General features: G+C 39.7%; 1 protein-coding gene across 1 annotated transcript in view; it reads left to right on the forward strand.

Annotated features, from left to right (window-relative positions):
* The window catches only part of LOC308198916 (uncharacterized protein), an 802,411-nt gene that overhangs the window by 255,654 nt on the left and 520,877 nt on the right, over nucleotides 1-25,880 (forward strand). Inside the window, exon 5 of the mRNA XM_080602160.1 lies at nucleotides 9,427-9,568. The gene's annotated coding sequence lies outside the window, so the exon portion shown is untranslated. The remainder of the gene's footprint in view (nucleotides 1-9,426; nucleotides 9,569-25,880) is intronic.

Raw genomic sequence — 25,880 nt, forward strand, 5'->3', positions numbered from 1 at the left:
GCCTTATCACTATCCAAATCCAGAGCTGAATGGTAAAAGTGGTGAGGAAAGTTAACGTAGAGAAAAATAGAATAATCTGCATAGCATCTGGCTTTAGGCCACCAAAAATAACCATGATTTTGAGTCAAGTAAAAAATGCCAGAAATCTTTTCTGCTTTGCTGGTTGCTTTTTCAGTTCCCGTCTGTGTATTCTGAATTTTGGATTTGGCTACACAACCAAAAATTGTGATTTTTTTTTTTCCCCCCTGCTGGGAGGTGGAAAGCTTGGATTTAATTTAGCTTCCACAATACTTTGGCTTATCCCAACTGCTGTTCAACATTCATGATGTTTCTCTGTTCATATTACTAAGCCTTTTTAGTTCGAGGTTTTCAGAAAGATGATTCAAATCCCTAACATTCTTGTTCTAAACTTTCCACTTCTTTAAATATATAGTCTTTAGTAGTAGGTTACAGTTGTGTCCGAATAATTTTGCTATCAAAACAAGAATAAGAAAGTATTTTAAGAATGTTGAGATGCATGCAGATATTTGAGAAATAGAGGGATATGATCTGAAGCAACTTTTGCCTGGTATTGTTCTATTTTGGTCCTTGTGTGTATGCGGTTGTCATTTGCTTCCTTGAGTACTGGAACCTCGTGTCACAGAAGTGTCAGCCCCCATCGCATCCAGCAGCTCTAGTGGAGCAATGCTGCAACAGTGGCTGTAGATGAAATAGTTTTAGTAGACTGCTTTGAAATCTAGTTTGATTTTGTGTGAAATTGGTATCCCTAGTATTTTTATTAGTGGAACCAGATTTTTGGAGTGATGTTGGTCCTTTTCTTTTTCTTTTTTTTTCTTGTAATTGTTTTTTATGCTGTGTAAAGTGACACAAGATGTTTCCCTGTTATAAGCAGGCTTCAGTTCTTTATTTTGCCCTGTTTCTGTGTTCTACATAATAAGATAGTAAGAATGTGTAATAAGATGACCATATAAAGCCTTGGATCCTTCATGCACTTTTTTTTGGCTAGCTTTCTTCCAGAATGTGAATCGAGTGGCACTGCCCCCCACCCCTGTGCCCTAAAAAAAAAAAAAAAAAAAAAAAACAAAGGCTTAGTGGTTTGTTTTGTTTTTTAATTGGATGTCCTTGAGATGTATTACAGTCAAAATACTATTGTTTTATCCACAAATAAAAGCTTATGCTATTGAACCTAGTAACTAGATTTCTACTGATGCTTGAAATGTTTTGACTAGGAAATGGGAGGAGAAGGAGAAAGTGTATTAGCAGAACATAGAATGACTGAGACACAAATTTATTGATCTATTCAGCAGGGTATTTCACAAAGAAAGAAGTACGATTGTACAAAGAGTTGGTGAGAATGTCATGGGATACTGTGCCTGTGTCTGGTTGCTGAAGATCAAGCGGTATGAATTCAAAGATGATTGAGTGTAAAGTGCTGTTCTTTTGAGGTTAAGAGGGGAAAATACAGCAGAGGGGTTGGGAGGAATGGGAAATGACAAAGGGACGGAGGCTTGGGGTGATGTTACTTCAACCAAATGTGAATTATGTGTTTTGTCTGTGCTTAATGAAAATTAAAACTAGGAATCTCTAGGAAAAAAACACATTGTTACATGAGATCCATGAAGCGTCCATATGACTTAAGTATTATAACTGTGGAAAAGGATTATGTAGATGTAAAAACTTTGGCCAGAATTCATTATTACTATTCACATGAAATTTTTTGCTAATGAATCTCTGAAGTGACTTTAGTTTTTCCAGACATTTTTATATTATTATATATTTTCATGTTTTGAATAAGTAGCCTGTAACCTATTCATTTAATCATAAACCATCTCATTTGCTCACTTGTTATTCATTATTTTACAGTATATGATTGGTTTACAGTATATGATTTACTATGCTGTAGCTTTTGCTTGCTTGAAAACTTAGAGATAGTGGCTTGAATAACATTTGAATATAGTCAATATTCAGAATTCATACATTTCTCGTGTGAGATCAAAACCACCACACATAGGTACACTGAAAATGTGAGGGAAGTAATTAGAAAGTTATTAATGCAGTAAGAGATTTAAATGCAAAGCATAACAGGATGTGAACAGAATAGAATTGTAAACAAGGTCAGGCTATGAAACAGTGCAAAAGTCATTAATTCCCAGAGGGGGGAAAAAAAAAAAAAAAGGCTACTCATACCTATTATTTCAAGGTAATTATTTCTGTCCGAAATAGAATCAGATTAATAGAGTTGTGTTTCTTAACAGGACATTCTGAATCAGAGTATGCTAAATGTGCCTATACAGAATTATTTCATTATATTGAAATATAAGGTCGTCCAGATACCTATGCAGGTACATAAAGATACCAATCCTCTTTCTTACTGTTAAATGTCAAGACATCTTCTCTCATAGTTTCCCATTATACTTATTTTGTTCTTTGTTATTGTCCTTAATAGGTTCTCTTCCATTCTCAGTGGGTTCTTTTTTAGCATTTCAGAAACCATTCACATCTGCCAGAGAGAGCCTAAACAGCAGAGCTGATTTCCCCAAGGAATTTGGGAAGGACAAGAATAGTTTGTGTGGATAGGGTGTTCTCTGATTTTGTAACGATCTTCATATATAACACGTGTGTTAGTTTTAAAGTAGTGCCTAGACAGCCCCAGGTCTGTATGTGGCAATAGGTACATACAGACTCCTGCAGACTAGAAGGAGTAGGAACGATAAAGAAAAGTAAAATAACTACTCTAGAGTCAGACACTAAGACAAGAAGAACATAATTTGGATAATGCTCTCCCCTGCACAGAGCTGTTTTAAAAGCATCCAAATGTATCATCACCCTGTAAAGGGTAATGATAATTTATATATATTTATATAAATACATAATTTATATACATATATTTATATATATGCGTGTGTATTGCTTTTTAAACATTTGTAATGGGATGTGATTTTTTTCTATTAATATATTTACATTTATTTTCATCTGGCCTTATTCTTTTATTGGACTTCCTAATGAATAGTTCCAAACAAGTTGGCTTCTTCTGATAAAGGAGAGAATTTATATTTTTTTCAATTTCATGTAGTTTAACTTCAACAAAATCTGCAAATTATTTTTCTCCTTGATAAAGGAACCAGCTAAAACTATAGTTGTATTTTGACTTTTTAAATGCAGTTCTGATCAATTGCAGAGAATTTACTTAGGCTAGTTATTTAAGTTCTTTACTGTTTTATTATTATTATTATTATCATTATTATTATTATTATTATTTAATATGAAGTAAGGCAGTGTTTGCTTTTTACAAAGTACTCCCAGCTGATCTAACATTCTAACATGCTGGAGCCTGTGCTGCACTAGATATTAGTTTGAACCATTATGGCTCAAGATCTGCCTCTCAGAAGGTATTGTGAAAGAATATATAAATTACTTCATCTATATACTTAATATCTTTATATACTTTATATGTAAATTCTCCTTATAATGGAATTGAAATCAGTGGTGATTGCCTCTCATCAGAAGCCAGAAAATTATGAGACTCCATGTTAGGCAACCTGAATTCAAAATAAGAGTAAGAAACCGGTTCAAGAACATTCCCCTTTTTGGGGAAAGCAAAGAATTGTTTGCCAGTTAGCGAGGGCAGAAGCTTGTTACAGTTGGTTACTCAGGCGCACGCACAGTAGCAGTCAAGGTATCTCCATGACAATATTGACCATGTCTGTTCATCTTGATTTCTGCTTGATTTACATGCTTTGCATTGAGAGTGCTCTGTCAAGCCAACACTGACTGAAACATTTAAATGGATGACTTGGTGCGTATATAAGAAGTTCATTCGTGTCAAAGATATTGATCTAATTTTTTTTTTTTTTGGATCAGGGAACTGTTTATTCATATCATCTGACACATCTACCGAAGTTAATAAATGCAGGAACTTCAGTGCTGCAGTAGCACTCAGAAGATGGTTTTCGTTTCTCAGCAGCAGGCTGTATCGAAAAAAATCATGAGACACATTCTTTCAAATTAACCTAATAATATCAGCATAGACTTGGCATACATATTCCCTTCCATTCAAAGGGAAAAGAATAATGTAAGGCTTTATTCATTCTGCAGAAACGAAGTAATGGGAAATGGATGCTTATGGTTACTATGGCAGTTGCAGCTTCTCTGCTCCCATAGTTTTAAAACCAAACTCCAAGCAAAGTAGGAGCTGGAGAACAAAATTCAGAAGCAAGAAATAGTGTCCTTTATTTTGAAAGAATGGGACCTCCTTTTATAGTATGGCTGTTCATGGGTTACAAGCTGAAAACCCAGCATAATAGGAATCACATGCTGATGCTGTGATCCCGTACATTGTGGTCAATATTGGCAGCTCAGTTGGCTCAGTTGCTTCTCAGGTGAAAACTATATTGTCCCGGGTCCTACTGAAGACCAGCAGATTTGCTGATGAATTAGTATTGTTATCAAATCCCTTTTTCAATGGAGTTTGTCATCAACAGATGTTGTGGCTTTTGGAATATTTATAGGGAAGCAAGCAAGAAAAATTTTACTGCTTGAGCCTAGATCAATGTATTTTAATTCGTACAAATTAAAAATGAATTAAACCATGAATTTAAAAAGTTGTGCTGCTTGAGCCAAGATCAATTCATTTTAATTCATATGAACTGAGAATGAATTAAAATGATTTGCCTAGAGGCAATAATGATCATATTTTAAGTGATGGCTCTGAAAAGTATCGATGTTCCAAATAGAGGCAGGGCTGAAGAACTTTGTTAGCAATACAGACATGACAATATGCATGCGTGAGTTGACAGATTATGATGGAGCATTGTTCATGGGAGTTAATGGAGTCAAATGTTTGTTGTTGTGCCAGAAACTTTAAACCCAGAGAAGTGCTTGTGTGCTATGGTAAATTTCTTGTCATTCCTTTCACTCATTCTTGAGCTTCTGTGAGTGTTATTCCTTGATGATGCATTAAATTGCAGGAGGAAAATGGCTTTAAAATGAATGAGATTTAGAAATAGGATTTGGTAAAAATACGGGATCATTTGTTCTTAGCAGTCTGTCATCAGTCTGCATATCTTTTAGACAGGGTGCAAGTGCAAGGAGTAAACTTTTTCTAATCTTTATTCTGTTCTTATTTGAACCTTCATAAAAGAGACTGAGGAAGGAAATTTGCCCAGTGATTACATGAAACAAATCAACGCCTTCAAAGTAGATGCAAGGTGCCTGTTTGCTGCAGGGTGTCAAGCAGCAAACCTTGCTTGGTTTGTATATGAAAAAGAAAAGTATGCTTTAGGAGAAAACAGTTTAGCAGATGTCCAGAAGCTTGTAAAGCTTTTTGACGTGATCTGACCCAAAAGAAAATGAAGTACTTCAGTGTTCAAGTTATTATATAGCTAAGAAAGTACTTTGATTTTATGTGTATGCCCAAATTGTGCTTTTATCATTCGAGATCTTGCTGCTCTAAACAATATTATTCTCTAAAGCAGTGTTTCCAGGAAGAGAAAGGGGAAGGCTGAATATGCTCGTCCCCTGTGCTGCCCTGTGTTTTCTTCCAGGAGGAGAAGTTCTGAGAATACCAACATCAAATGAGCAGAAGCTTCCCTAGCTGGGAGACAGGAAAAGTAGAGTGAATAGTTTTGTTGGCCTGCTGTGAATATATCCCTCTCTTCTATTTGCATGTGTCTTGCTGTTTTTATAAACAAATAACAAGAAGAAAACCAAAAAATCCCCAACTAAACAACAACAAAACCAAACTACCTACCATGTGACTATGCTGAAATCTAAGCTAAAGGGAATTTGAGCCTTTTAAAATGCCTGAATAGCTGTGTAAGCATGGGTTGGAAGTCTTCTGCAGAGAGAGCTGGTAGTGCGCTGATGCATGTTGCTGCTGCTCACTGTGTGATGGGAACTGTGACTCTGAAGACTGCACTTTCCTAGGATACAAACACACACTGCCCCATCTCCTGCATCTAGGCTGTTAGTCAGCTGATTTTACATTGGTTATTAGAATTTTCACATTTTATTGGACTCTGTAACCATATTAAATATATAGAAATATTATTTCCAGAATCAATGCAAGTGTTCTGACTTGAGTATATTTGGCACTTCAGTTCTTGTCGTTCAACCTTTCTCATTTGACTTTATAATGAAACTAAAAGTGTTGAAACGACCTCTTCCTACAGTGCAGCTGACATAGAAAACTTAGACTCTATTAAAGTGATCAGTAAAGTAACTGCAACTCTGCACTGATATGCCTGAATGACTTCTCTCTGGTTTCTTAATCTCTCAATCTCTCCTTTTTCTCTAATTTCTCTTCTACCAACTGACAAAGTAGCAGAGAAACATAAGTGTGTTCTCAAGCTAAGCAGATTTATTTGCCACCCACAAATCCCCAGCTGCTGGAATTTGATCTGTTTTCTGTGATATAAGCACAGCAGTGGTGTTTTTATACGCTGCAGTAGAGATCCAGGGAGGAAATCACAAGACTATAGACAACTTTCCTGTATTTAGAAGTGCTAGCTTTTTAGGAAGTTCTGAGGCTTGGCATTTTTTTATTTTTATTTGTTATTTTTTAATCAAAGTAAACAATGAATGATAGGATTTACACAAAATACACAAAAAATGCATAGTGAGGAGCTACAGGTATATCTGGCTTGAAAATAACTCTGTAAATTTTCTGTATTTTTCAGATCTTCAGAGAAAAGCATGTAATTCTTTGTTGGTAACAATAGGGAACATTGAAATTAGCCGAAGTTTTAGTGTTATGGAAGTAAATAATCATGTGTCTGTGGTTTAAAAGACGATTTCTTTTTTCATGCGTTGCTGTTTTTTTTCTGTTGAGTAAACAATTAATTGACTCTGTCCACGCTCACATTTTGATTCTTCCAGTTATTTGCTGGCATATTCACATAATATTCACCTGAGAGCTTAGTCATTGAAGTGCTTCTGGTTAAAAAGACCTTGAGAAAATGCATGTTTCTGAATGCAGCACAGTTTCCTTGCATGTGTCTGTCATCACCCATTTATACCTCTAAGCAGACAGCATTTTCCAAGGGAGGGTGAAGGCTTTAAACAAACAAACAAACAAACAAACAAAAAAGTTAAAGTCAGAAGTATAGATCTACATTTTGGTTGATTTCTAATACTTGATATTTGGGGATGACTGTTTATTATTGTTTCATGGTGTTCATGACGTATCATGAATGTTTTTAATGTGAATGCAGTGCGTTTGGCAATGATTTTTTCTTCAGTATATGCAGTGATCTATATTGTTTCTTTGATTAAAAATAAATAAAAAAGGGTTGGGGAATGCACATGGGCTTCTTTGAAGGCTTTTTCCATTTCATAAAATGTTGTTTACAGTCTACACTGCTATTCTCTTATATAGCTGATAACACGAATGATCTGAAAGCAGCTTTTAGTTCTGTGTTCCACATTTGTTCCTTGTGTGAAGTGCCAAAGGAGAAGATAAGGGCAGGAGGTGAAAAGCCAGAGATTGTTCTGGGGTGGCTCAGATATGGAATGGCAATTGCCTGGAGTGTCAAGTAAACATTAAATAAATGAAAAGGATAATCTTAGCTGTCACTGGGAAGGAGGAGCTTTCCAGGGGAGTATTAAATGACTTGGAGTGAATCTGTTTGTGCTGATAGTTCTCTCATCTAATCCAAATATCTCTGTTCTTCAAAACAATAGGTTTTTATAGTCAAAGTTTTACCTTTTCTATACCAATGCAAATTTTAAAGTACCTTTAAGACTCAAATTCTTTAATTGCCAAGTGACAGAAGGACAACTTCTAGTATTTTGTAATATTGGTGTTAACTTTAAAAATCCTTGTTTCTATAACAAAAAGAGAGATTCCCATAGATGACTTTATTTAACCTCATGTTTTTTAAAAACATGCCTTTTTAAAAACATGCAATGCAAGGTACTTGGATAATAAAATTTGCACATATTTTATACTCCTCCCCCCTTTTCAACTACTTTTTCCTTTAATTTTTTCATTAATTTTGGCACACTAGAAGCATAAATAATATTCGAAGTACATTTCTATTAGTGATCTATTTTGTCATTCATTTTGACATTTCATTTTGTCTTTAGCTTCAATTTATATGTTGCTGGTTTCTACTGGCACAGTTCTTTGAGAGGTATCTGTAGTAATGTGAAACTTGTTTTCCGCAGTCACTCAAAGTTAATGATGATAATGGGAATAGGATTCCTCAAATGAGCTAGAGTTGCAGAATTGAGGGTTTCTAATCCTGAATCAAGAGGAAGCATTTATATTTCTCATGTTTTTATACATACAAGTAAGACTTAGACTAACAAACATCAAAGTAGAGAAAAGTGTTAGACTATTTCTGCCTATTTTGCATGTGGAAAAGTTGTGGTTTAACCATTCAACATCATTTAAACATTTCCTCTTTCATCAACTTCAGCAAAAATTAAGTTTGGATTTGAATGTTATAGGTGGGGAGCTTGTGGGTGTCTTACTGAGAGTACATAGACACACAACTGTAAATGCAGCATTCTTCAATCCTTGGTAAACTGATGCTCACCCAACATCCAGAAAACTAGTCCTGTAGCTTTGTATGGTAGAGATTTTTAAAAACCCTCGTTTTATGAGTTGAAATAGGGAAACTTTTGTTATCAGGCAGTTCTGAAAAATGCTACGTACATTCTTAAACACTATTTAATTTCATATTGCTGTCAAGTCTGTTCTTAAGTGTCATAATTTAATGCACGGAAAATAATTATGTTTGTGACAGACACTCTGCTTGTTTTTCTTTGAGGTTTTTCATTTTGACTGCTTGAGTGATGGTTCTTATTTTTTTTAAATGTAAAAATTTAGTGAATGTATATACGTTTAAAAAAGTGACATCAGAAATATATTTTTTTTTCTAACAACACTACACACAAAATAGATCACTAATATAAATGTACTCGGAATATTCTTTATTCTTCTAATGTGCCAAATAATATAAAATCTTTCTGGAAGATCTGATTGCTTATCTCTGTGGAGGCTGGAGAACTACTTGATCTAGTTATCTGCTGATTTATTATTTAACACTGATCTTACTGCTTGCAACAAGAAACTGAGCTGAAAAAAAAAGTGATTTTGAATAGAAGCAGAATGAGAACATGAGAAATGTGGTGCTCTGTTCTCTTATTTTGTTACACTGCTTATACATCTTACCTACAACCTGGAAATAACTGTAATGTGCATCAGTTAGAAAGATGAAATTTTAATCCAATGCAACCACTCATTTAGGCAATCCCCCTTTACCTGTGCTTAAGGGGGTATAAACTGTTCATGCTGATTTATCCATGACTAAAAACAACAAAACAAGCGATCAGTGCACACACACAAACACACAAAAACCAAAAGGAACAAGCAGATTCTTTTTTCTCCCTGTATTTATTAACTGTGTTTATTTCTTATAGGTATGAAGAAATGCAGCTTTGGTAGATGCTCTCCACAAAAAACAGCTATTAATACAAAATATGCACTGGAAACAACGTGAAACAGCTGTGAATATTAATGACAACGATGGCTTCCCAGGGTACTCCTGACCAAAGCCTACATGTGAGTCACATTAATTTTTTTTCTAAAACTTCAAGTGCGTCATTTACAACCTACACCTGATAAGAGATGGAAAAGGAAAAAATGAGATCTCTGTGAAGTCACAGATTTTCTTGCAGAAGCTTAGGTGTTATGATGGGGAGTAGGAGGATTGCAAAATTTGGTCAGGTTTCCTGAAAATACATTTGCTGGGAAGTCCAGGTTTCCATGATCCATAGCCTCAGGATAGCCATCACCCACACTATATTTGAGGTTTGCACTGTGAAGTTGATGTAATAATTGACACTGGGAAAGCTAATATAAGTAGCCTTTAGAAAGGAGCTTTGAGATTTTGGGTACTTGCAGCATTTGATCTGAGATGAAATGGGTTTGGAAGTTAGAGTTGAACTTGCACCTTCAGCATGGATATTTCTGTTGTTAATATCTTTTACTCCAGGTAGAATGTAATTTTTATTATTTTTTTCTTTTTTCTTATTTATTTTCAAGAGCTCTACTCAAAATCCTGCTGCAAAATGAGGATAGCACAGTTTCAGCACTGATGACTCTAATGGAGTAATAAGGGAAAATAAATTGGTGAAACTGCAAAAGTTAGAGTGTTAAAGTGAAGAAAAATAGCTTGGGGGGTGGGGGGAGGAAGGAAATCATTCTTTTCTGAAGAGTTATCTCTGACTCATTGTAGATAACCCCTTTCCTTTGACAGTCTGTAAAGGATCTTCATGCCCCATAGGAAGTATTGTATCTTAAAAGCTTTTCTGAGCTCGTTCGAAGAATGCTGATATGCTGTCAGTATAGAAGTGCATATGTTGTTTCTTTACAGTGAAATAGGTAAAAGGGAAGCCTTTATCAAGGGCTTCCAGAAGAAGCATGCAGGACCGAGAAAGCTCATTCTCAGTAATACATACACATAGGAAGATTGTGTGCTCCTTAGTGATGTCACTGAAGGAAGCAGTGATGGCTCATTTTTAATTTTCTGGCACTCATATGGAAAAAGCTCATTAAAAATTCCAAAGCTACAGACAGTGTAAAAAGCTTCAAATTTTAGCACCAGGCAATTAATCTATCAGCTGTTCATTTATATGCATGGTACACTTACGAGCTGCACCTTTCAGTTGTTTAGGCTGTCAACATGTATTCTATGATGAAAAAATGAGGAATCCTATAAAAGGTCTTTTATTGAGTTTATAGGTCCTGGCAATAAATAACTTTATTGGACTGATATAGGCAATTATGATCAGCATAGGTTATCTTAGCAGTTTGCATTCCTTGGCAAAGGCTCTGATTATACAATTCCTTTCTGTCCATTGTATCATTGGAATATTGAACTACAAATTGGCTTGCGTTCAAAACCCATCTTATTCATGACCCTGCTACTCTGGGTTTGTACCTTCTGCTTAGATCTCTTCTAGATCTCTGGCAGGCCCACACATCTGAAGTAGAAATCTCATAAATCTTTTAGGTGCGCACTGTGGTGAGAGACCATTATGGAAGCTGACAGAGCTATCCGACTTTCATAGCTGTGAAATGCTTGGCTTCTCTTTAACAATCTGTTTCCTAGTTTATTTAGCATTTTGTAGAGATCTGTATCTGTTTTACTGAAACTTGAGAATAAATAGTCTCTGAAGCTGCTTAGGGAGTCAGAGGCAATTGTGATAAATACGAAGAGCAGCTCAAAACTTATATATGTTCATCATTTGGACTCAGGGTTTAATTTAGAGGACTTTCTCCTTAAGTTTCAATATCTACCACACTGAAGTCTATTTAATAACAAATGTGAAAGGTAAAAGTAGAGAAACTGATTATTTGTTTACCGAGAACATCTAAATTGGGAGAATTGAAAAGAGCTTACAGCTTTGCTGTTAACCATCTGCTTTAACCATTGAAAATACACGTTATGAATTATAGCACGAGTTTTGTTTTATAAGTGCCTTTACCCAGTTTTGAGGAGGGGAAAAAAAGGTGTAGTGAAAAGTATAGTGGCTTTTTATGTGGGGGAAAGAAATGGGCTAAATCTACCCTTTGACTAGCCAGCAGAACTGTCAGTCTGAATGCTGCACGTTGAGCATATACGCGATCTGTACCTTGTTTTAATGTAATTAGTGCTAAATAGCTGAGAAAGGAGACAGATTATGCTATGTACAGCTGTGATCTGAAATTATAAATTTGTCTTACCATTACTTAAATAGTTTACTTACTCCAAAAATTTGTCTCACAGTTGGCTCCCTACTTAAGAAATAAGATACTATTCGATATAATCAAGATAAAAGACTCCGACTCACCAGCTGACTTCCTAGTAGAAATTCAGTTGGACTGAGTTCTGGGCTCACTAATACTTAAACCAAATCTAGTACTTGAGCAGCAAGCTGTCTACTGTTTGTTTATACTGTTTGTACACTCAACTTGAACATAACGTGATTGCAGTCCTCCTATTTGCATCTCTATTTCTTTCTAAAACATGTTGACTAGGTTGTGTCCTGTTCTGTGGTGAGAGATCTCTGAGACACTACAAATGTAAATAGACAACTCTTTTTGTATAATTTTTGAGTCTGTTGTGTATTAGTGATCCTGCATTTCAGCTCATGAGATCTCAGCATCTAGATTGCATAAGCAAGTCAATTTAACTGTTTGTTTATGGAAATTACGTAGATGGAAATAGGTGTTAATGTTTGTATAGATGAACAATACAGTATCCTGGGGTACCCTGTGAATCCTATTCGTTTTATCCAGAAAAGAATTATCAACTGAGTTTCAGTAAACACAACATTTTTTAATAGGTATTTCATTAGTTTAGGAAAGCTGGTAAATTAAACTATCCTTTTTTTTATCCTTTGAAGAGGTGGTGAATATTTCACAAGCATAAAGACCAACAGAGTGCTGATGCTTGTGCCAAAATATTTGTCTGAGCCAAGCATAGCTCAAGTTCATAATGAGGATTTTCCAAACTGCCCAACGTGTACCTTTTCATATCCATTTCATGTTTTTCTGGCTTGACTTCATTCTTGTCTGTCTTTAATATCAGCAATATTGGAAAAGTAAATCTGGTGCTTAAGAAGATAGTTAAATATATGCTCATGTATAGACTCTTTGAAAACAGAACCCCCCAGGTACAAGGCCCTACAGTTAACTATGAAGGTGCTGTTGAAGCCTAGTATATTTGTCCTTGTTACCTCTACAGGAAAAAAAAAAAAAAAAAAAAAGAAGAAGATTAGTGTATCTGCTGGCACTCTAGTTAAATATCTTCCATTGCTCCTCAGTTCCAACCCCTGTTCATACCCCCACCCCCCAATCCCTTTTTTAAAGGAGCAACCTAACAAAGTTAAGTTCTTTTCTCAGAAGTTTTTTTGTTTGTTTGTTTTGTTTTCTTTTAATATTGGATTCTACTGTACACACATGTAAAGTACAAGGCATAGGCACAATCTGAGCCATGAAATCCTGGCCTCTCTGAAGTCAGTGGGAGTTTTGCCATTGCATAATGGGATCTGGATTTCAACCAAAGCATTTAAATGGATTTAAGTCATGCATAGACCCTTTGCAGTTTCCCTATACAAAGATAAAATTCTCCCAGAGGACAGATTAGTGAACTAATATGAATCCTGATATATAGTGATTTCCAGCAGGTGATACTGGCACCCTGAAGAACAGAATTCTGAATAGTTATTTTAATTAATTTCTTAGAGAACTGCTTTACATATAGAGAAACCATAGAAAATTCCTCTTAAAAGAGGGTGGTCAATTAGAAATGTATGTACATATAAATTGGAAGAAACATTTTCTATTAAAAATAATATTTTCTAGTAATTTTTGAGGGTATCAACCTTGCCATAACTATCATGCTTTCTGCATGAGAGCTAACATCGAATTTATTGCAATGCTGCTATGTAACTACTATACTTTCTCTCAGCTGAACTTTAAAATTACTTTAATGTGATTTGTATTTAGGGTAAGGTAATTTCACCTTATTTTTCTGTTTTAATATATATATATATTTTTTCAATGGGAATTTGAGAAGACACCATTAAGTGAACCACTTTTTTTATATCATCCTGCAATGAGTCTTAATGGTGCCATGAACGATAGTGAGGATTTTCATCTCTGATCTGTTTTGGAGACAAATGTTTAAAGAGCATTTTCAGGTACATCTAGGAAGTGCAATATATGCATGGAATAATCATTATTATTAGGCTAGTTAGTGTGTAAGTTGATGAATTATGTTGTTGTGGACATCTTAGAATGATTTGGCTCCAAACTTGGGCTTGAGCTACTCAACATGAAGCTCAAGTTAAGATCTTATCATTACCCATTTATGGAAGAACTACTTAGCATGAAGCATGACCTTGCTTTTTTTTCTTTGTATCCACTGTTACTTCCAAACAAGTACTAACAGTTCTTTAATGTTAGAATTGAACTAGAGTATCAGTTTGTGGTTTATTACTGACTGCCATAATTCTTTGAGAATATAAATGCTAGTTCTAGATCATCTTACTACTGAGGCTGGATCTTTGCTGAAAGAATGACATTATTTGAAGGAGAAGTTAATTCTCTTATTATTGAGGATGCTGCTGTAAATCTTGGACTTCCCAAAATGTGCTTCTGTGGGAAAATAAAGTCATGTCATTTCACTCTTACTAACCTAAGTAAACTCTGGCTAAATTATGAAATTTAGTGTTTACCAATCTGTGTCATTTTTCCTGATTTCTGGCTTCATTCACCAGTTGAGTGAATTAGGGCTCCCCTTAATTGCTTTTTACTTCTAAATTTATGATGAAAATTTTGTTTTTTGACTACTTCTGCTTACAGTATGACAGAAATTCAATTAATATCATACTCAGCTTTAAATGGGGAGTTCTTGCTGTAAATCATCTGTGTGAAACCAAGACGTCTGAAATTTTCTTTCACTAAACTGAATCCCCCAGGCTTCCTGCCATGCATCTGTAATCCCCTTTGGTCTGACACAGCTTGCAATATTGGTCACCAAAGCTGGAAGTACTGCTGTTACTCTGGGAAAAAGTGCTACATCCTATATTAGCGACAACCCTAAATAAAAAATCTGTGCAACATTCAAAGAAAATGGAGGGGGGGGGGGGGGGGCTTCATGAAGTGCAGCATGAAAAAAATAGGACGCTTACCTAGCTGGTAATACAGGCGTAAGTTATCTGTAAATATTGCTTAAAATCAGCAATAGTAGAACTCTCAAAAAAAGCATTTCAGTGATTCTTCCAAACGTCTATAATTTCTGCTATAAGAACGTCACATGCAAAATTTCTAGGACCTTCTTTTCAAATGGAATACTATATAACCTGCTTTCTCTGCACAGATCCATCTGTGAAGCTTACTTGAAGGTAGCTGTAAACCCAAACTGCTTTCCTGTTTCCATTTTGGTATACTAGTACAAGCAGGAAGTTGATCTGGAAAGATGAAACATGCACCACCTCAGCAGATAATTATATGGCTTCCTTCTGACTGATGTGAACTTGCTCCCACTACAAGTCTCATTCACTCCTCTACTTCCCCTGCAACTTCTTAAGAGCAGAATATTGTTGATGTGAGGTCCTGTTTACCTTTTTAGAGCCATATCCTTCTCATCTTTTATGATTCAGCTAGTTGAAGGTTTTTTATTTTTGGATCACCATTCTAAATCAGTTACTGTGGGTTCCTAAGACCATAGGGTTCTAGTTGCTTTTTCTACAGCACAATAGATACTGGAGCAGGTGAAAATGGGAGGAAGAAAAATTAACAGCTTATTATACATTGCACTTTTAATCAATTACTTAAAAACCAAGCTACTGATGTGAATAATTTATATTTAGACATGAGATTAGACTTCAAAAGTCAATAGAATAAAGTTTTCCTCTTTCTGTATTAACAAGTGATTATTCTTTTTCCAGCACTTCCAAAGGAGCAAAGTTTTAGTAAAAATCCACTTAACTGAAAAGAATGAGAAATAACGTAGTTTCTGAATCTTAACACTGCAGTTCAAAACCATATCCTCTTTCATGTAGTACTGGAACAGTTTTTAGCTTCTGAAGAATTTATGAAGAAGTTTCTATATCCCATTCAATCCCAACTCAGTACAATTGAAAAATGTATAAAGAAACCAAGAATACATTTGAGGAAGAGTTTCTGTACACAACATAGTGGGGGGTGGGGGGTGGGGGGTGGGGGTGGGGAGGAGGGTTGGATGACACAAAAACAACATTTTATGTAGCTAGATGCTGTAACACGCATTAACTTTAAACCTTGATGGATATTTAGAAGGACTCTAGAATTCTTAAAAATAAAAAAAAAAAAAAGTTCAGTTGATTGATAATGAACCTCACAAAACAGAGATTTAATCTGGCAGACATGAATATTTATTTTCTGAACATTTCAAAACTTTCTGTAATAATCTTCTTGATTTCTGAAATAATTCACTAAGTATTTCCTGTTATTGATTTCTATTTTTGATTTGAAGGATGACTGAAAATAATTTGAAGAGCTTTTGATTAACTTCTGCCTATTTGTACTACGCATTATGTATAAATAGGCTATCTTGCTCCTCAGTAGCTCTTCTTCAGATATGAAAAATGCCATTGAAATAAAATGGAATTAAATTTCATTATTAAGTAATGTTTAATGTAATCATCAAAAAATCCATGTGGTATGGTTGACATGTGGTAGTTATTTTTTTGCATCTAACTCATATTTCTTATACCTATTTTAAAATAGTCTATAATAAAGATTTGTGAATCAACAATACAATAGTGTTGTGGTTTGACCCGGCTGGCAGCTAAACACCACACAGCCGTTCGCTCACCCTCCCCCCTCCCTCTCTGGGATGGGGGAGAGAAACGGGAAAGTGAAGCCTGTGAGTTGAGATAAGGACAGTTTATTAAGACAGGAAAATAATAATAACAATAATAATAATAATAGTGATAATGGTAATAGTATTAACAATAATAATGTGTAAGAAAACAAGTGATGCACAATGCAATTGCTCACCACCCGCTGACCGATGCCCAGCCTATTCCCGAGCAGCCGGCCCCCCCACCCCGGCCAGCCACCCCTATATATTGTTTAGCATGACGTCAGATGGTATGGAATACCCCTTTGGCCAGTTTGGGTCAGCTGTCCTGGGTCTGTCCCCTCCCAGCTCCTGCTGCACCCCCAGCCTGCTCGCTGGCAGGACAGAGCAAGAAGCCGAAAAGTCCTTGGCCTGGTGTAAACACTGCTCTGCAACAATTAAAACATCAGCATGTTATCAGCGCTCTTCTCATCCTAATCCAAAACATAGCACCCTACCAGCTACTATGAGCTACTTAACTCTGTCCTAACTGGAACCAGGACAGATATCCACCCCTTATTCCATACCATTTATGTCATGCTCAGGTTACACTCTGTCCAATACATTCTAATTAATCACCATTTTCATCTATGATATATAGCAATCATGATAGTGACGACATACATTATTATATAATAATTAACATACTACAATTCAACTCATGGGCTATTCTCACCCAGTATCAAATCCCCTTGAGGTACACACCGGACCTCCCCATTCTTTTGCATTACCCACCAAGTGCATCCAGGTCCCTGAGCAAAAGCAATTCCACGAATGGGTTTGCCTTTTCCTGAGGCAGGAGTAGCCCAGACTGTTTTACCCAGCATGTTTCTTACGTGCACTACAGGAACTTTATCCCCTTCTACAGTGCGTAACAGGTTTGATTGGGCAGGTCCAGCTCGGTTGGCAGATCCCCTGGTATTGACTAACCAGGTGGCCTTTGCCAAATGTGTATCCCAATTTTTGAATGTCCCAGCACCCATTGCTTTCAGTGTAGTCTTCAACAGTCCATTGTATCGTTCAACTTTTCCAGAGGCTGGTGCATGATAGGGGATGTGATACACCCACTCAATACCATGTTCTTTGGCCCAAGTGTCTATAAGGTTGTTTCGGAAATGAGTCCCGTTGTCTGACTCAATTCTCTCTGGGGTGCCATGTCGCCATAAGACTTGCTTTTCAAGGCCCAGGATAGTGTTCCGGGCGGTGGCATGGGGCACAGGATATGTTTCCAGCCATCCGGTGGTTGCTTCCACCATTGTAAGTACGTGGCGCTTGCCGTTGCGGGTTTGAGGGAGTGTGATGTAATCAATCTGCCAGGCCTCTCCATATTTATATTTCAGCCATCGTCCTCCATACCAAAGAGGCTTTGACCGTTTGGCTTGCTTGATTGCAGCACATGTTTCACAGTCATGAATAACCTGTGCTATAGTGTCCATGGTCAGGTCCACCCCTCGATCACGAGCCCATCTGTAGGTTGCATCTCTACCTTGATGGCCTGAGGTGTCATGGGCCCATCGGGCTATAAATAATTCACCTTTATGTTGCCAGTCCAGGTCCACCTGAGCCACTTCAATCTTAGCAGCCTGATCCACCTGCTGGTTGTTTTGGTGTTCTTCAGTAGCCCGATTCTTGGGCACATGAGCATCTACATGGCGTACCTTTACAACCAGGTTCTCTACCCGGGCAGCAATATCTTGCCACAATGCCGCAGCCCAGATGGGCTTGCCCCTGCGCTGCCAGTTGTTCTGCTTCCATTGCTGTAACCACCCCCACAGGGCATTTGCTACCATCCATGAATCAGTATAGAGATAGAGAACTGGCCACTTTTCTCGTTCAGCAATATCTAAAGCCAGCTGAATGGCTTTTACTTCTGCAAACTGACTCGATTCACCTTCTCCCTCAGCAGCTTCTGCAACTCGTCGTGTAGGACTCCATACAGCAGCTTTCCATCTCCGATGCTTTCCCACAATACGACAGGACCCGTCAGTGAACAAGGCATATTTCTTCTCATTTTCCGGTAGCTTGTTGTACAGGGGGGCTTCTTCAGCACGAACCACCTCCTCCTCTGGTGATATCCCAAAGTATTTGCCTTCTGGCCAGTCCATAATCACCTCCAAGATTCCTGGGCGACTGGGGTTTCCTATTCGAGCCCGCTGAGTAATCAGTGCAACCCACTTGCTCCATGTAGCATCAGTTGCATGATGCGTAGAGGGGACCCTTCCTTTGAACATCCAGCCTAGTACCGGCAGTCGGGGTGCCAGGAGGAGCTGCGCTTCAGTACCGACCACTTCCGAAGCAGATCGAACTCCTTCATATGCTGCCAATATCTCCTTTTCAGTTGGAGTATAGCGGGCTTCAGATCCTCTGTATCCCCGACTCCAAAACCCCAGGGGTCGACCTCGAGTTTCCCCAGGTTCTTTCTGCCAGAGGCTCCAGGTGGGACCATTCTCTCCGGCTGCGGTGTAGAGCACATTCTTTACATCTGGTCCTGTTCGGACTGGCCCGAGGGCTACTGCATGAACTATTTCCTGCTTAATTTGTTCAAAGGCTTGTCGTTGCTCAGGGCCCCATTCAAAAGCATTCTTCTTACGGGTTACTTGGTAGAGCGGGTTTACAATCAGACTGTAATTTGGAATATGCATTCTCCAAAACCCCACGACACCTAGGAAAGTTTGTGTTTCTTTTTTGCTAGTTGGTGGAGACATAGCTGTTATTTTGTTGATCACATCCATTGGGATTTGACGGCGTCCATCTTGCCATTTTATTCCTAAAAACTGGATCTCTCGTGCAGGTCCTTTAACTTTATTCTGTTTTATGGCAAAACCGGCCTTCAGAAGGATTTGGACTATTTTCTTCCCTTTCTCGAAAACTTCTTCTGCAGTGTCACCCCACACAATGATGTCATCGATGTACTGCAGGTGTTCAGGAGCTTCCCCCTGCTCCAGCGCAGACTGGATCAGTCCATGGCAAATGGTAGGGCTGTGTTTCCACCCCTGGGGCAGCCGATTCCAAGTATATTGGACTCCCCTCCAAGTGAAAGCAAACTGTGGCCTGCACTGTGCTGCTAGAGGGATGGAGAAAAATGCATTAGCGATATCAATTGTGGCATACCACTTGGCTGCCTTTGATTCCAGTTCATACTGGAGTTCTAGCATGTCCGGCACTGCAGCACTCAGTGGTGGCGTGACTTCGTTCAGGCCACGATAGTCCACTGTTAGTCTCCACTCACCATTAGACTTTCGCACTGGCCATATGGGACTATTAAAAGGTGAATGAGTCTTGCTGATCACTCCTTGGCTCTCCAGTTGACGAATTAGCTTATGGATGGGACTCAGGGAGTCTCGGTTGGTGCGATATTGCCGCCGGTGCACAGTTGTGGTAGCGATCGGCACTTGCTGTTCTTCAACCCTCAGCAACCCCACAACAGAAGGGTCCTCTGAGAGACCAGGCAAGGTAGACAACTGTTTAATGTCCTCTGTCTCCAAAGCAGCTATGCCAAAAGCCCAGCGGAACCCTTTTGGGTCCTTGAAATATCCTCTTCTAAGATAGTCTATGCCAAGGATGCACGGAGCATCTGGGCCAGTCACAATACGGTGCTTTTGCCACTCATTACCAGTTAGACTCACTTCAGCCTCCAATACAGTTAACTGCTGGGATCCCCCCGTCACACCATAAATACAGATGGGCTCTGGCCCTTTATAGCTTGATGGCATTAGAGTACATTGTGCACCGGTGTCTACCAAAGCCTTATACTTCTGTGCGTCTGACGTGCCAGGCCATCGAATCCACACAGTCCAATAAACTCGATTGTCCCTTTCCTCCCCCTGGCTGGAGGCAGGGCCCCTCTAGTCCTGGTCAGAATCTTCATTTCTGTGTTTAAAGGACTGCCTGCTGGAAGTTGGAGCAGCAAACCTTTCAGAGAACTCCTTTTTCCCAATTGTTTTCCTTTGCAATTCACGTACCCGTGCCTCTAGGGTCGCAGTAGATTTTCCATCCCATTTTCTCATGTCCTCTCCATGGTCACGTAGGTAAAACCACAGGGTGGCGCGGTGTGTGTGCCCACCATATTGTCTTCCTTGCATAGATGAACGTTTACCCCTAATAGCTGAGACACTGGTTTGTACAGGTGGGGAGGAAAATAAACTCTCTTTAAGTTGGTGGATCTCTTCAGAAAGTTTCTCCAAGGTATTCTCTTTTAGCTGGTGGACACTAGTTCGTTCAGGTGAAGGGGAAGATAATCTTTCTTCAAGTTGGTGGATCTTTTCAGAAAGTTTCTCCAAAGCATTCTCTTTTAGCTGGTGGACACTGGTTCGTTCAGGTGAAGGGGAAGATAATCTTTCTTCAAGTTGGTGGATCTTTTCAGAAAGTTTCTCTAAAGCATTCTCTTTTAGCTGGTGGACACTGGTTCGTTCAGGTGGAGGGGAAGATAAATTCTCTTTAAGTTGGTGGACCTCTTCAGAGAGTTTCTCCACAGCTGAGACACAGGCCTTTAGGGAAGAGGAGAGATTTCCTTCGTACTGCCGGAGTATTTTAGTCACTTCATTCACTGTGGGATTCTCCTCTGTTTTCCAGGCTAGTATTGCCAATGAGTTGGCATATGATGATGGGGCACTCCGTACAAACTTCCGCCACATGGGTGGTGTACACTGGACTGCATCTGGATCTGCGGATGTTTGTGCGTCATCTAGGTCCTTATAAATTACTTCCCGTACGGCCAATTCCCTCAGGTACTGAATTCCCTTCTCCATGGTGGTCCATTTGCTTGGTAAACATACAAGTTCTTCCTTGAAGAGATACCTTTCCTTCACAGCTGACAGGAGACGCCTCCAGAGGCTGCGAGATTGTGCTCCATCTCCAATTGCTTTGTCAATGCATGCGTCCCTAGCAAGGGATCCCAGCCGCCTGGCTTCCTTGCCCTCCAATTCCACATAATTGGCTCCCGTGTCCCAGCACCGGAGCAGCCAGGTGACAAGCTGCTCGCCTATACAGCGACCAAAATCTTTTCGCACATCTCGTAGCTCACGCTGGTATAGAGTCCGGGTAATTACTGTTGATTTTTCGACATCCTCATCCTCATCTTCAGTCTTCTGCACCTTTGATGGCCGGTGTAGAGTCCGGGTAGTTACTGTTGATTTTCCGACATCCTCATCCTCATCTTCAGTCTCCTGCACCTTTGATGGCTGGTATGGAGTCCGGGTAGTTACTGTTGATTTTTCGCCATCCTCATCCTCATCTTCAGTCTCCTGCACCTTTGATGGCCCAGCCTCGTCTTCACTTCGCCCAGACTTAGCAGAAGACTGTCTGCGTTTTAAACGACCTGAGCCTCTATACCATTTTTTCACCTTGTCTACAGGGGCAACTTGCACTGCTACAGCTCGTTTCTCTGACCCAGCCACAGGGTCTGCCACAGGGGTTGGAATACCCTCTGCGGGGTCAACTTGCACTGCTACAGCTCGTTTCTCTGACCCAGCCACAGGGTCTGCCACAGGGCTTGGAATACACTCTGCGGGGTCAACTTGCACTGCTACAGCTCGTTTCTCTGACCCAGACACAGGGTCTGCCACAGGGGTTGGGATACCCTCTGCGGGGTCAACTTGCACTGCTACAGCTCGTTTCTCTGACCCAGCCACAGGAGTGGGAGCAGCTGCACGAGCTGGGGCAGCTGCAGGAGCTGGGGCAGCTGCAGGAGCTGGAGCGGCTGCAGGGGCTGGAGCGGCTGCAGGGGCTGGAGCTGGAGCGGCTGCAGGAGCTGGAGCTGGAGTAGCTGCAGGAGCTGGAACTGGAGCGGCTGCAGGAGCTGGAGCTGGAGCTGGAGCGGCTGCAGGAGCTGGAGCTGGAGTAGCTGCAGGAGCTGGAACTGGAGCGGCTGCAGGAGCTGGAGCTGGAGTAGCTGCAGGAGCTGGAGCTGGAGCGGCTGCAGGAGCTGGAGCTGGAGTAGCTGCAGGAGCTGGAACTGGAGCGGCTGCAGGAGCTGCAGCTGGAGCGGCTGCAGGAGCTGGAGCTAGGTTGCTAATAACATCAATTGCAGCTCGATAGGCACAAGCCAGACCCCAGCACGCTACAGTGATTTGTGTCACTTTGGAACTGCCAGAGTCATGACACCTTTTTTTCAAGCATTCTGCCAGCTTTTTAGGATTTTGCAGTTGTTCAGGGGTGAATGTCCAAAACACTGGAGGTGACCACTGCTCTAGAAACCTGCCCATATCCTCCCACACTCCCTGCCACTCGCAACTATCCCGCCTCAAGACAGATCTCCGGATGAGATTCCTAAGTAGTTGTTTAACCCTCCACAAAATCTGAAGCGCATTCAGGAGACATAACAACAAGAGCAGGCTGGTCTGAGTATCCCAAGGATATTCAACATCTCGGAGAACCACCGTAACTAGCTCGGGGGATAAGAGGGTGGTGGTGAAGGAGAAAGGGAGAGTGAACAGGTAGGGAAACATGTCTTCCCCTGTCCCCTTCACAGATTGGCTCCCTAACGAAAACAGGCAATAGGTGTAATTGCTAATAGTTTCCGAGATATGGGTTCCAAAGTATAGAGTCGACGTCAGTGCTGAGTACAAATACCAGGTTAAAGTCGTGACCAGATATTTCATCATTTCATAAGCCATTGTTACACCGCACAGTACCATAACAATCTTAAACCAGGGCCCGGAAAGGATAAACAGTGCAACAGGGAGCACATACAGAAAGTAACGCACCATAAAACTCAATTTGGAATACAGGTACAGCAGACTGGAGATTAAGGCAATCAACATCGTGACTAGCAACTATTAAGCAGGTCCAATACCTATACCAATTTTAGTTTAACACACTCTGGTCAGATTTGTCGATATCTCAACCCTTCGGGCCCCACGTTGGGCGCCAAAAAGACTGTTGTGGTTTGACCCGGCTGGCAGCTAAACACCACACAGCCGTTCGCTCACCCTCCCCCCTCCCTCTCTGGGATGGGGGAGAGAAACGGGAAAGTGAAGCCTGTGAGTTGAGATAAGGACAGTTTATTAAGACAGGAAAATAATAATAACAATAATAATAATAATAGTGATAATGGTAATAGTATTAACAATAATAATGTGTAAGAAAACAAGTGATGCACAATGCAATTGCTCACCACCCGCTGACCGATGCCCAGCCTATTCCCGAGCAGCCGGCCCCCCCACCCCGGCCAGCCACCCCTATATATTGTTTAGCATGACGTCAGATGGTATGGAATACCCCTTTGGCCAGTTTGGGTCAGCTGTCCTGGGTCTGTCCCCTCCCAGCTCCTGCTGCACCCCCAGCCTGCTCGCTGGCAGGACAGAGCAAGAAGCCGAAAAGTCCTTGGCCTGGTGTAAACACTGCTCTGCAACAATTAAAACATCAGCATGTTATCAGCGCTCTTCTCATCCTAATCCAAAACATAGCACCCTACCAGCTACTATGAGCTACTTAACTCTGTCCTAACTGGAACCAGGACAGATATGAACATGTTGTTTTGAAAGGCTTGGTACAGATTCCTAAAACTAGGATTTTCATTTATAGTAATTCAGCATAGCTCTAATGACAGTAACAAATTTTCTGCTCCTGCTAAAGATTTAACCCATATTCTTGAGGCTGTATCTTTCAGATGCAAGTGTGCTTTTCCTACTGGAATCAATAATATATTACAGCACACTTGAAAGCAGAATTTGTCATGGAAATATTCAGGTTATGACTAGGCTTTTTGGTGTTATTTAATTTGCTTTAGTAAAAATGAAAAAAATACCACGCACCAGGCACAGGCACATGGGGGTGAGCTGGTAGGATCCCTTGCAGCAAGAGGTGTATCAGCAGCAGCCATGGGGAAAACCAAGTCCAGAGTGCTTCTAAAACTAGTCCCAGAGTAATTGCTGTGACTCTGACTTCTGTGAGTGTTATCCTGTTGTGAGTTTCAGAATGGTCACTGCAGGAATTACAGAAAGGTTTTTTCCTGTTGTTTACAGAGAAGGTCAGTTATACAAGCTATTCATTTATCATCATAAGATCTGAGACAAAGTGTAGCCAGTTCAATGGCAAGGGAAGCCAAAAATGAAGTGGACATCTCACTTCAATTGTGCTTTTCTGGGGTTTATGTAGGCTTTTCTGTGGACCAAAACCAGTAGGTCCAAAGTGCCAGAACCAGTTCTGGCTCTTCCAGGTGAGTGTTAAATACAGGGTGCCAGGACATTTCAGCTTATTCAGATGGGTGTGAAGTATCTACATACCTGTTGGTCATCCTATTCTTTTCAGTAGTTGCAGACTGAAATCTGTGTTGTCTTAGTTTTGTATGCAATTTTATACAGCTATACCAAGCGGATATCATAAAATACATCCCCTAAATCAAACAGTCTCAGGATGTATTCAGGTACATGGCAAACAGAGCAAAATCACAAATACAGCTTCATTTTACAAAATCCTATTTCCGAAATGTGGGAAGAGGTTAGACCCTTCTTTTTGAACGCTGTCACCTGAAAGCATGGCTCAGAACAATGAGACCTTGACTTGCATCTACCTAGCTCTTACCTGAGCTGAGAAAATGAGCAAAACACAGATATTTACTACAGAATAGGCTTACCTGAAAGCTCTGGCCTACATCTGTCTTGATGTGATGTTTTAAATACATGTGGGAAAGAAGCACAGATAAACAACTTTGTGTTCTTTGTAACACATTTGGGGCAGGAAGTCAAAATGTGGCAGTAACCCACAGACTGATACTCAGTCATCAGCAGGAAAATCAAAGAGATTGTTCTGTGGCTGATAAGGCCTTGGGCCTGTGGCAGCCACCTAAGCAAGGACACCCACACCTGGGCACGTGGCTCTGCAGATGTCTGAGCCAGTGGTGGAGGTATGGTGCACAGGCTGGGCCACCAGGCAGGACCCAGACATGCAGGGTGGTGAGGAGTGCCCAGGTCCTGTTACCCTGGGTTAATGGTATGCTGGTTTGAACTGGACTGGAGGAGCAGGAGCCTCTTTTGCTGTGCCAGTAATGTGTGTGAGAAATCTTAGACTAGAAATCACTATCTACTCCCATACCTGTCTTAGCTAATAAACAATGACAGGGATAAGTAATATCATCAGTAGAGTGCTAACTGTTACACTAATGTTTGTGATTCAACTCTGTGGAGTTGCTTGTTGTGTACATTTAAATATATGCACTTTCAATATGAACATGCTGTTCATACTTTTTCTCTGAAAAGATGCTTTGAGCAAGACATTGGGGCAGATGACCTTCAAAAGCAAATTGTTCTGTGCATTTTTTCTTCAATAGATTTTCAATCAGACCTATTATGTACATGCATATCTTTTTGCAAACAGTAGACCTCATGGAAAGCATTTGCTTTGGGAAGACCTCTGAGAGAAAAGGATGTTAACTGGAATGACTATGAAATGGATTTAGAAATGGATCAATTTTTGCTGTGGGTTTTTTTTTTTTTTTTGACATGCTTTTTAGTGAATCTGGCATGAGGATTGTGTTTGCTTCTAGTAACTGTAAAGGGC

Source organism: Anser brachyrhynchus (genome assembly GCF_964034855.1).
Source record: "Anser brachyrhynchus genome assembly, chromosome: 8".
NCBI classification, from domain to species: Eukaryota; Metazoa; Chordata; class Aves; order Anseriformes; family Anatidae; genus Anser; species Anser brachyrhynchus.